The sequence below is a fragment of the Oryx dammah genome, unplaced genomic scaffold, assembly GCF_014754425.2.
Source record: "Oryx dammah isolate SB20612 unplaced genomic scaffold, SCBI_Odam_1.1 HiC_scaffold_3, whole genome shotgun sequence".
Taxonomy (NCBI): Eukaryota; Metazoa; Chordata; class Mammalia; order Artiodactyla; family Bovidae; genus Oryx; species Oryx dammah.
In genome coordinates, this window is record NW_024070187.1 from 12,938,019 (window position 1) to 12,951,345 (window position 13,327).

Here is a 13,327-nt window from a genome sequence, read left to right on the forward strand (position 1 = left end):
TTGTTCCTGCTCTTGTCTTGACTCCTACCTTATTCTCACTATACATCCTACAGTCGACGAAGACTGACAAACTTCTCATAAATGTGGTCTCCACTCTGTGTCTCTCCTGTTGCTGCCGGTACAGGTCCTCTCCAGTTCATACTGTCAGCCTCTACACCGGTTTTCCTTCTATCTGTCCCTCTCTGTTTCCACACTCTACCCTTCATGGACGGCTAGATAGCTTCTTAAAAACAGAACAGTGTCACCTCTACTTAAAAATGTCTGTTGGCTTTCTGTTGCCTGTGCGATGAAGTCTAGGCCTCTGGACTTGGCATGGAGAGTCCAACCTGCCTTGCTCAGCTCTGCAAGCAATGTAACATAGTTTCTGCCCTTGAGCACTTGCCCTTGGCGTCCTGGAGTAGCATCCCACAGCACTCTGCTGTTTTTGACTCTGTGGCAGAGCTTGGTCCAAGGCTCTGTTATACATCGGTTACTTAATCATCTCCCAAGAGACTGTGAGTCCTGAGAGTGGCCAGTGTCTCCCTGGTTCTCCTTTGACTCTCCAGCACGCGGCTGGAGCTCGCTCTGTGACTAACACACAGGGGAAGCTCAGTGCAGGTTTGTGAATAGGTGAATGAATGAACAAAGGCTGTTCTCCCCATCTTTAGGGAATTCTTCAGTTTTTGAGTTTTATAGTGCCACCTCTCTAAAACCTTTCTTGACTCTTACCTAGCGTAAGTAATTGCCATCACAGTTTTTTTTTGTTCATATAAGTTAGTTGTGCTTCCCTGGTGGCTCAGAGGTTAAAGCGTCTGCCTCCAATGCGGGAGACCCGGGTTCGATCCCTGGGTCGGGAAGATCCCCGGGAGAAGAAAATGGCAATCCACTCCAGTATTCTTGCCTGGAGAATCCCATGGATGGAGAAGTCCATGGGGTCGCAAAGAGTCGGACACGACTGAGTGACTTCACCTCACCGTTGTATATACTCCAGCCTCCTTTCAGGTCATACTTCACTCTTCCTGTCACCTTTGATAGGTAAGTCAGCTCATTTTTAATTTTTAAAAATTGAAGTATAGTTGATTTACAATATTGTGCCAGTTTCTGCTATTTACTAAAGTGAGTTAAGCACATATATTCTTTTTTTCATATTCCATTATGGTTTATCACAAGGTATTAAACACAGTTCCCTGTGCTATCCTGTAGGACCTTATTGTTAAATTATTTTATTTATTTATCTATTGGCTGTGTCACATAGCTTGCAGAGGATCTTACCTTCCTGGCCAGGGATTGAACCTGTGCCCTCATCAGTGAAAGCAGAGTCCTAACCACTGGACTGCCAGTGAATGCCCCAACTATTCTATTTTATCTGCTTTTCTAAAATGAACATTTCCCCCGACCATCTCTACATGAGGCTAACACCACTTCCCCATAGGTTTAATGCAAAGATTAAAAGAGGAAGTGAGGAACTTTCCTGGCAGTCCCGTGGTTAAGGCTCTGTGTTTCCACCACAGGGAGCACAGTTTCTGTCCCTGGTTGGGGAACTAAGATCCTGCACTGCTTATGACACATTCGAGATTTTCATGAAGTTTTAGTATTTATTCCCTTTCCCTGAGGGTGAAAGTGAAAGTGAAAGTCACTCAGTTGTGTCCCTTCCCTCTGTGACCTCATGCAGTCCATGGGTTTCTCCAGACCATATCCAATTTAAACCTAGGTTTCCAGGGCTTCAAAAACTAGAGACTCAGTAATGTTTCCTGAGTAAATAAATGAATTCCAGAGTTGTATTTGGTCAAAAGTGATATAAATACATATTTTAACAGACTTTTAAACTAATACAATTGCTTGTCATTCCTTCCTACTCACTTAGTGTAAATATTACATCTTAATACTCTGACATGGCTCAAATAAAAATTTTCTCATTTTTATGATTATAGTATCCAAAGTATATAGAGGTCACACAATTTGAAGCATAAATATTTTCTAATCTTTTGGGTATACTTCCATTTGTTTATTTTCTTTCATTTAGTCATTGTAAAGTATGTCTATGAAGTATTTCAATAAAGTGAACTAATGTTTATATTTTAATGGAATAACTATATTATAATGTTAAGTAAGAAAAAATAGAATATAAATTAGTTCATACAGCATGATAGCAATTATATTTTAAAAAGTCACTGAGGATCAATGATTTTTTTTTTCCAGAAATAGCAAAAATCCACCCTAAAATTAATATAAAATCTCAAGGGACCCTAAATAATCAAAACAATCCTAAAAAGAAGAATAAAACTGAGGGGCTGCCATTTTTAGAAAAATTGGACTACATCAAAATTAAAAAACTTTTGTGCATCGAAGGACACAGTAAACAGAGTGAAAGGAAACCCATGGAATGGGGCAGGTATTTGCAAATCATGTAGCTGATAAGGAGTTTATATCCAGAATATACAAGGAATTCTTACTACCCAACAACACAAACAACCCAATTGAAAAATTAGTCAAGGGACTTCAACATTTCTCCAAAGAAGATATACAAACGGCCAACAAGCATAGGAAAAGATAAGCTCAATAAGCACAGGAAAAGATAAGCTCCCTGTTACTAACCATTAAAGAAATGAATAAGCTCACCATTACTAACCATAAAGGAATGAACATTAAAATTGAAATGAGATGCTGCCTCACACCCATTAGAATGGCTACTATGAAAAAAACACACAGGAACAGAAAAAGTGTTGGCCACAATGTGGAGAAGTTGGAAGCCTAGCATGCTGTTGGTGGGAATACAAAATGGTACAGCTGCCATGGAAAACAGCATGATGGTTCTTCAAAAAATTAAAACATAGAAAAATCATCTGACCCAGCAACTCCACTTCCAAGTACATACCCAAAATAACTAAAAGCAGAGACTTGAAGAGATATCTGTGCACCATGTTAATAACAGCACTATTCACAATAGCCAGAAAAGATGGAAGCAACCTATATGTCCATTGACAGATAAATGGATACGAGAAATGTGGTATACACATATGATGGAATACTATTCAGCCTTAAAAGGGAAATTTAGACATCTGCTACAATAAGGATAAACCTGAGAACATCATACTAAGTGTAATAAGTAAGTCACAAGAGAACAAATACTGCATGATTCTACTCACACAAGGTACCTAGAGTTATCAGATTCATAGAGACAGGAAGTAGAATGATGGTTGCCAGGGTTGGGTGGAGGGGACAATGAAAAGTGATTGTTTGACTGTACAAGGTGAAAAGAATTCAGTGGATGATGGGAATGATGGTAGCACAACAATGTGAATGTAAATTAATACCACTTAAATGTGTACATTAAAAATAGTTATAAAAGTAAACTTGATGTGCATTTTACCATGATTCATGAAAACAATTTAAAAATAGTCAGGAGGTCAGGAGCCCAGCCTGGCTCTCTGTGATGACCCAGAGGGGTGGGATGGGCGGAAGTGCGGGAGGCTAAGGAGAGAAGGGGTATACATATAATTTTGACTGATTCGCACTGCTGTACAAAATTGTAAAGCAATTTTCCACCAGTTAAAAAATAAGGGAAACATAAAAAGTTAATCAGAAGGAAATACACCAGAATACTGAGCTTTTGCTTCTAAAGTCACACTTTTTGATTATTTCCTCTTTTTATATTTTCTACAGTGATATAGAGTTATATAGCATTAGGAAAAAAAGAATTCAAAAGTTTCAGATGAAAACTTACCCCAAATCTGTGTTTATTAGATTTCAATCCATTTCTGATTTAGAAGAACCTCCTAGTTAAAAAAACAAATTTTAAACGCAGAGGCCTTTGAATAAACACAGTAAGAAATAGTCTCTAAGTTTCTATTTCCTGCATTGTGTCATAGGCATTGTTGCATGCTTGCTATCTGAAACATCCGGATAAGAGAATAGAGGAAACTCAAGTTCCTTTGTTCCCCCAAGAGAGTGGAGAAGTTACAACTGGTCATCACTCCTCCTCACTTTGGATTACACAGGAAGACAGCTATTACTTCAACCAGACTTTTGTTCCATCACTCTACTGAAAATGCCTCAGTCAACGTCACTGATAAACTCTACATACCTGAATCCAGCGGTCTGTTCTCATTCCTCATCTTAGTCAACACACCAACAGCTTGTGCTGCAGACCCTGCCCCCTCTACCACCCTCCAGGACATCACGGTCTTTTGTCTGTCCTCCAACATTATGGGTCACTCCTTCATGGCCTTTGGACTGGTTGGTTCTCTTCCTCTCCTAAATCCCATCCTGCTGCAATATGCAAAGGCTCAGCCTCTGGCCCTCCTGCTTTCTCCATCTAAATCCACTCCTTGGTGATTTCATTTAGTTTATGGTTTTAAGTAACATGTGCGTCCCTGGTGGCTCAGATGGAAAAGAATCTGCCTGCAATGCAGGAGACATGGGTTCGATCCCCGGGTGGGGAAGATCCCCTGGAGAAGGGAATGCCTACCTACTCCAGTATCCTTGCCTGGAGAATTCCATGGACAGAGGAGCCTGGTGGGCTACAGTCCATGAGGTCACAAAGAGTTGGACACGACTGAGTGACTAATACTTTAAATAACATGTATTGGTTGCAAATCATCTATTTCCTCTCTCCCATTCAAACTTCTTCTTGACTTTACAAAAGCATATTTTCAACTGTTTGATTATGTGCACTTGGATATTCAATAAGCAACACATTTTCAAAAATGTCCACATTGAAATCCGGATCTGCCACCTTTCCAGGTGAGTGAAATGAAAGGCCAGCTCTTAGAAGAACTGTGTTCAGAAGAGGCTGAGTGGAAGCAGATGGGGTGATTGGAAGGGATACACCTTTGGAGAAAATTTGGCCAGGGGAACTCCTTGGTTCCCTCATGTCCACTGAATCTTTTACTTTGTATGTGTGCAGCTTCAGTCTAAGAAGTTTTTTCTCTGACAACTGTGACTTGTGGGAATTATGGTGTTAAGATGCTGTGGAACTTCTGAAATCTGTTGCATAATAAGCAATGCTTTTCTTTCACACTAACTTCCCTTTTCACACATGGTGGCTACTAGCTTGCCAGTGAGTTATTACCAGCCTACCAGATGCTTCCCAGAAGCCATGATCAAAAAGTATTTAAATCATAAACGATTTTAAGGTTGTACCATTGTTATTTCTGATATATTTTTTAAGACTCTAGAATTTTGAAACATTTTATTATTATGAGAGCAAAACAGTATTATTGTAGAAAATTTGGAGAAACAATATGGTAAAAAAGAAAAGAATTACCCATGGTTGCACTAAGAAATAAGCATTATAGTTTGATAGCATTATTTCTATGCATAGTTATAATATTTATGATGAAGTTTTAAAAAGTGTAAGTTCTCAAAATTTAAGTATTCTTTGACCATAATCAAGCAGTCTGATATTTGTCTCTCAACTGTGATGCCTAGATACACTCAGAAGTGATTTAACAAAACACTGTGATGCCGTACATATTTTGATGGCTCTTCTTTCACTCATGCTGCTGCTGCTGCTGCTGCTGCTAAGTCGATTCAGTCATGTCCGACTCTGTGCGACCCCACAGACGGCAGGCAGCCCATCAGGCTTCCCTGTCCCTGGGATTCTCCAGGCACTGGAGTGGGTTGCCATTTCCTTCTCCAATGCATGAAAGTGAAAAGTGAAAGTGAAGTGGCTCAGTCCTGTCTGACCCTTAGCGAGCCCATGGACTGCTCCGACCATGGGATTTTCCAGGCAAGAGTACTGGAGTGGGTCGCCGTTGCCTTCCTCTCTGTCACTCGTATCCTATGGTTAACTTAGGGGCAGTTTCTGCATGTGTTATCTCTTGTTTCTCTGTCAGCCTTACTTCAGAACTAGACTTCCTCACCACTTTGCCTGCCCCCACATCCCACCTAACACAGATAACTAATCCCAACCCTCAGTAGTAACTGTTAACTTTTATCAAAGTGTTCCTAAGAGAAGATCTCTCCTACTGCATATATGGCAGGCATGGTACTCTTAATAGCAGGATGCAGGAGCCTGGGGTAAGGCCAGAACCTCCTTTGGAGTTATTTGTTCAAGTCAGGAAGGCAAGTGAAGGACAGACACAGTTGCAGGTACTGGGGAAAGTCTGGTTTGGCACGTAGGTCATTTTACTCAGAAAGGATATGAAGAGACAGTTGGCAGAGTTCTAGTAGATGGCTGGAATTCGAGGTAGAGAAAGCGTATTGCATGAGGCAGAGTAACGGAGTGATGTTAACAGCATAGCAAAGAGGTGGAAATAATAATTATTACCATTTATTAATATGATGAATAATAGTACCCGTCTCACAAACTGTAGTGAGTATTAAATAAAATAAATGTACATAAGCCTTGTAGCAATAAGACTGACATACAGTAGTCTCCCCGTATCCACAGGAAATTGTTTCTAAGACACGCCAGTGGATGCCTGAAACCATGGATAGAACTGATGGGATAAAATCTATATTTTAAAGGAAGACAAGAAAATTTAGGCATAAAAATTCTCTCTCCATTTGGGCCTTCTCCCTCCCCGTTTAGTGTGCAATGTTCGTCTGCATTATATAAAGGCTCTCCTGTCCACGGGATTCTCAGGATTCTCCGGGCAAGAATACTTGAATGGGTTGCCATGCCCTCCTCCAGGGGATCTCCCCACCCCAGGGATCGAATCTGCATCTCTTATGCCTCCTGCGTTGCCAGGCAGGTTCTTTATCACTAGAGCCACCTGGGAAGCCAGACCTCAAAGGTGGGAATGCAAAGATCAAGCTTTTCCTTTTTTCAATGCTAGCAATGTTTTCTTCTTAACTTTATTGTTAATTGAATTTTGGTTGACAGTATCAAACCCTATATATACCCTACATACATATCTATGACAAAGTTTAATTTATAAATTGGGCACAGCAGAAGAATAACAATAACTAATAATAAAAGAGAACAATTGTAACAATATACTGTAACTGAAGTTACATGAACGTGGTTTCTCTCTCTCTTTCTCTCTCGAAATAACTTTTTGCATAAATTTAATGCCTTTCTGGGCTTCCCTGGTGGCTCAGAGGGTAAAGCGTCTGCCTGCAGTGCGGGAGACCTGGGTTCGATCCCTGGGTCGGGAAGATCCCCTGGAGAAGGAAATGGCAACCCACTCCAGTATTCTTGCCTGGAGAATCCTATGGACAGAGGAGCCTGGTAGGCTACAGTCCACGGGGTCGCAAAGAGTCGGACACGACTGAGCGACTTCACTCACTCACAATGCCTTTCTATTTTAACTACACATTAATCACAAACTATGGCCAAAACATTTGCAATTTGAGGTGTGGCAGCCAAACTAGCACAAATTTTATTTTCATTCTTCACAACTTCACGAATAGAAGGTTTGTCCTTCAGTAGACCTTAGCAAATTCAGCATACAATTTTTTTCCTTTCCTTATTAAGTCAAGAACTTTCATCTTTTCACTTAGAGGAAGCACTTTATGGCTTCTCTTTGGCATACCCAAATTGCCAATGTCACTACTCTGGCTCTTTAGGGCCATGATGAAGTAAAATAAGGCTGACTTACTGCTGTGACAGTGTATTGGATAACCAAGACGGCTGCTAGGTGACTCACAGGGGGCGACGCTCCACAAACACTCAAATCACGAGATTCACGCCCGGGCCAGACAGCGCAGGATTTCATCACGCTACTCAAAAGGGAAGGTAATTTAATATTTTGGGGGCATCCTGGTGGGGCCAAAGGTAAAGAACTAGCCTGCCAGTGCAGGAGACATAAGAGACGTGTGTTCCATCCCTGGGATGGGAAGATTCCCTGGAGGAGATCATGGCAACTTGTGCTAGTGTTCTTGCCTGGAGAATATGGACAGAGGAGCCTGGAGGGTACAGTCCATACAGTTGCAGAGTTAGACGTGACCGAAGCAACTTAGCAAGCGCCTGGTCGCTCAGCTGTAAAGAATCCGTTGCAGGAGACACACGTTTGATCCCTTCCCTCTGAGAAAATTCCACGTGCTGAGGAGCAGCTAAGCCCAGGCACCACAACTGTTGAGCCTGTGTTCCAGAGCCCAGGAGCTGCAAATACTGAGCTCACGAGCTGCAGCTACTGAAACCCACATTCCTAGAGCCGGTGCAAGACACTGCAGTGAAAAGAGCAGCTCCCTCACCCCCAACAGCCAGAGAAAAGCCTGCTCAGCAATGAGGACCCAGCACAGATAAAAAGTTTTCTTTTTAGATTAAAAAGAATTAAAAAAAAATTTTTTAGGAATTTCTGAATTTTTTTCATTTAATGTTTCTGGATCAAAAGTAACTAAAACCATGAAAAGCAAAACCATAGATAAGGCAGGGGGGACTACTGCACAGAATATACTTAATAAATGTGCATTAATAAATAATGAATGTGTGCATACTCAGTCACGTCCAACTCTTTTGCAACTCCCGTGGACTGTAAGCCCATCAGGCTTCTCTGTCCATGGGATTTTCCAGGCAAGAATACTGGAGTGGTTTGTCACTTGCTTCTCCAGGGGGTCTTCCTGCCCCAGGGATTGAAACTGTATGTCCTGCATCTCCTGCACTGTAGATGGATTCTTTATCCCTGAGCCATCCGGGAAGCCTGAATAACAAACATTTATATTATTACTTAGAGGGGCTTCCCTGGTGGCCCAGCGGTAAAGAGTCCACCTGAAATGCAGGAGATTCAGGAGATACGGGTTCAAATCCTGGGTTGGAAAGATCCCCTGGAGGAGGGCATGGCAACCCCACTCCAGTATTCTTGCCTGGAGAATCCCATGGACTGAGGAGCCTGGCGGGCTACAGTCCATGGAGTTGCAAAGGGTCGGACGCGCCTGAAGCGACTTAGCAGTAGCAGCATCTTAATTTAGCAGTGGTGAACAGATTGGATGTCATTTATAGTGAGTGGGAGACATGTTTCCTTGGTTTATCAGACCTTTAGATACTGCCTGTTTGTGAATTCCTGAACTCTGGGATCTGTTCACCTCATGTTGAATCCCAGCCACACAGTAAGTCCCCTGCTCCCAGTCGCTTCCCATTCATCACACATTAGGAGATCTGGTTCAAATTCTGGCTGGGTCACAAACTAGCTGTGTGAATTTAGGCAAATCACCTTTCCCTGCTAGACCTCAATTCCCTCACCTTGAAAATTGGGGGAATTTTAGAGATTATCATGCTAGGTGAAGTAAGTTAGAGAAAGATAAAAATCGTATGACATTACTTATATGTGATATCTTAAAAAAAGATACAAAACTACTTATTTATGGAACAGAAACAGACTCACAGACTTCCAAAACACAAGTTACCAAAGGGGAAAGGTGGAGTGGTGGGAGATAAATTAGGAGATTGGGATTAACATATACACACTAGTATATATAAAACAGATAATCAACAAAGACCCCCTGTATAGCACAAGGAACTCTACTGAACACTCTGTAATAACCTAGGTGGGAAAAGAATCTGAAAAAGAATGTACATATATACGTATAATGGAATCACTTTGCTGTGGACCTGAGACTAATACAACATCGTAAATTATACTCTAGTATAAAACAATTTTATGTATTCTTTTAAAACATTTCTTTAAACATAAAATATAAAAAAGAATGTTAGGAAAAGAAAAAATTTGGAATTAGGAGGGTTGAGAAGGAAATGGCAACCCACTCCAGTGTTCTTGCCTGGAGAATCCCAGGGGCGGGGGAGCCTGGTGGGCTGCCGTCTATGGGGTCGCACAGAGTCGGACACGACTGAAGCAACTTAGCAGCAGCAGCAGCAGCAGCAGCAGCGGACTCTGAAGTCCTTTCCAACTCTGTGGTTCTACAACACTATTTCACATCTCTCAAAATTCAGCAGCAAGTAACAGGATCAGTGTCAGCCTGGTCTGCTAGCATAGGAGCTACATATTCTCCATGGGACTTAGAATTATTTCCTCCTTAGGATGAATCCCTTAAAATTGCCAGTATGACTATTTTAATGGTCACTGGCACATGCCATGATATGTTAATGGCCCTGGACCTACAAGACGCTTATCATGTCCTCCCCAACTGCTACCCTCCAGCGCCAACCCCACCCCAATTTCAGAGTTAATGGTGTCTCAGTGAAACAGGCAGAATGGAGCCATGATACTTACTCTGGGTAATTCATCCTTTCTATGATTCTTATTTCAAAAACTATTAGCTAGTTTCTGCATCTCTTCAATTTTATGACAAGTGGTGAGGGCTGCAGATCTGATAAAAGTTTGATAAAGCATTTCTTTATCTATATTTTGTACATCTATAATTAGGCAATGCAACAGATCGTGTTAACATTGAAATCTGTCACCAAGGACCAGTGAAGTTCAAAGATACTTCACTGGTTCAGAAAATATCGACTTCTCAAATATGTTAGGGCAGTATTTCCAAAACTTTAGCCATTTACATACCACCTTCACAATCTTTACTATATCTGCATATTACCTGTAATAGTTTTTATTTAATCATTTCCTTAAAATCAATAGTAAATTTATTTTTACTTAACATTTTCCTGAGCAAGAAAATCCATGAAATTATAGATTTTAAAAGCTAGTTGCATTTTCAATGTACCTTGAACTAAGCACAGCTCAAATTTTCAAAGTTGGGATATGTGTCACCTAAAATTGGTAGTTTGTATACCATACTTTGGGCAAGTTAAATGAATATGTAACTGATATTTAAGCTGTGATCATCACTTTCTGTTCTTCAGCCATAGAGGAATGACAGCATCAGATAATATTCTTACTTTTAAATCTGTCTATCCCATAGAACTCTAGAAACAAAGGACATCACAACACCTTTGTTGTGATTTGCAAAGCAACGTTGCAAAAATAGATGTCACTGTCAATAAGAAGGACTCCCCAGGTGGCGCAGTGGTGAAGAATCTGCCTTCCCATGCAGGAGATGCCGGAGAAGACACTTTCATCCCTGGGTTGAGAAGATCCCTTGGAGGAGGAAATGGCAACCCTCTCCAGTATTCTTACCTGGAAAATTCCATTGACAGAGGAACCTGGTGGGCTACAGTCCATGGGGTCACCAAGGAGTCGGGCACGACTTAGCAACTGAGCACGTATGCACGTCAGTAACAAAGAACAGAGTACAGAGAGAGGCAGCAAATACAGTAAAAATAAATACGGAATTAGTTTACACCAAAAGTTTGAATGTACAGTCCTGTTAAAGTTCTTCAACCTAGACACTTAAAACTCAGGAAACAAAAGCATTTCCAAGGAACATTGTATTTTGAAAAGCCCTCGTTTTCTGAAATAGATTAAAGGACAGGAAAAGCATTGTATGTGCTGTGTTCTGGGAAAAGGGTCAGTGCCATTCTTTTGGAATGGGAGAAGCCTTGGAATTTCAGAAATATCTTGAAATGCACACATTTACTCTTAATAAAAATCCCAGCTTCTAAACCCAAGCTTAAATCACACAGCCCTTGAAGGGAGATTGTTACAGTTTAACAAGTCAGGTGCGCTCATTACACAGTATTATTTTGTGTGGGGTTTTATAATATCCATCATAATTTACATATGGCTTTTTCAACTTCAAAAAATATTTATATATATTTATTGTCTCCCTACTCATGCAAGTAGATGAGTATAAAATTCTGGTGTCTTGCTGGGGGAAGAATTGAAGAATTCATCTCAGGCTCAAAAAGATATTTGAAGTAGAAAGTAAATTATTGCTAGAATAATTTAAAGTATTTTGTTTCCTTGAGGCTATAGGTTGATAGAATTTGGACAGAAGAGATGCGAAGAGAGACAAATTTTTTTTTGGATATAAAGCGGATAGAAAGACTTGGTTTGACAATTGTTTAGGTCTGTGTGTCTTCCAAGTGGTAAATTAACCTACACCCACCCCTACCCCAAATAATGCATACCATACAGTCACAGAATCTGTTGACACACCAATCGGACCTAGGGGAACACAGCTTCTGTGGTACGACTACTATTGCTTTTAGTTCGCAGGGAAGAAAGAGGAGAAAGAAAAGAATGTGGAGACCATGCTGAAACATCAGTAAAGACTTGTACAGCAAAAGTGATCACAAGTGAGGAATTAAAGATGTTTATAACAATAAAGTATCAGCCAACCAAAAGCGGATCCTGTTTCTCATAAGAGTGCTAGCTGCACCGAGTTTAAAGAGGCAGAGGCAGATAGATGCGAACGCTACAGAGATGCCATTATGTTGTGACATAAAGCCCCCTCCTTTCCGACCCTGCCAGTTTGCACACTCACCTACCTGCAAATTCCAAACAATTCTAAAAGTTTTTAATCTGTGGCTTTCCAAAGTCATTTGAAGCCTTAATTTTAAATGCTAAAATTGGCGTTTTAATGAAAACGCTTTGGAATGAAAAGACTCTTTGTAATAGAAATATGAAGAATTTTAATTTTTCTAGATATTTTCCCTCTACATAATACTTCTTTATATGCAGAATTCCCCTTGGTTCTTCCCAAATGAGAAGAGTAATTCTCCAGCCTTATCTGTTTCCTGGAGAAATTATTGAAGCCATCATAAAAATGATAGCTGCTGTTATCACTACCTACATACTTCAGCCAAACGTCCCAGGGTTAATTTTTCAAATAAGAAATCCCAACTACTTAATCAAACACCTCAATTCAGTGATAAATGAAGCCAGATTTTCACTAGCAGCTCTAGCATGCCTCTGGACTTGAGGACTTCATCATTTAAACCTTAAAAAAAAAAAAACCGTTTCTTTTCCTCTCTTCCTAATGACCTAACACCGGTACGGCGGCTCCTCCCCGCCCCCACTCCCCCTCCCTTTCTAGGGAGTTTTCAGAAGTGCAAACGTTCTGGAAACTCCAAAGTTATTTAAATGTAGAGAAGACCACCGGATGAAAACAGGATCACAATTTAAGAAAATGCTTCCTTAAAAATTATTCCTTTATACCTACGTATACTGCGCTTTTGTCATTAGAAGGCTGATACTCACCATTATCTCGAGGAAGAGGAAATACACTTTAAACCAGCAAATCTAACTCTTCAAAAGTTAATTATAGCACAAGTTCCCTGAAATATACTGTTTCTCATAAACAGCCTCCATTTCAGGAAGTAGGAATTTAAAAGAAAACATGGCCTGTTATTGTCTCAGAGTCTGTAATTCAGCTCGGGGACTTTTCAGCAGTTCTGCGCCATAAGACACTCCCCTTTAGGAATTGCTTTAGTGAAAGGTATTCTGGGAGTTGTATTGCTGCAGAGAAGTTCCTTCTTCTTAAGCAAGTGCAAGAAAACTCCTTATTTGGATTGAGTCAGAATGGAGAGCCAGTCCACTGAGAGAATGTCAGTTAGAAGAAATGAGCATGATGTTGTTTTTGATCTATTATCAGAAGAAATTCT

The 13,327-nt window shown here is 40.6% G+C and overlaps 1 protein-coding gene across 6 annotated transcripts in view; it reads right to left on the reverse strand.

Moving 5' to 3' along the window:
• The window catches only part of ALPK1 (alpha kinase 1), a 113,390-nt gene extending 100,265 nt beyond the window's left edge, over window positions 1-13,125 (reverse strand). For 5 of the 6 annotated variants that reach the window (XM_040237450.1, XM_040237451.1, XM_040237453.1 and 2 more), the window contains exons 1-2: window positions 12,924-13,125; window positions 3,704-3,755 (exon numbers count right to left, since the gene is read on the reverse strand). The gene's annotated coding sequence lies outside the window, so the exon portion shown is untranslated. The remainder of the gene's footprint in view (window positions 1-3,703; window positions 3,756-12,923) is intronic. The other variant, XM_040237452.1, reaches the window with a different exon arrangement.
• Between the last annotated feature and the right edge of the window lie 202 nt (window positions 13,126-13,327).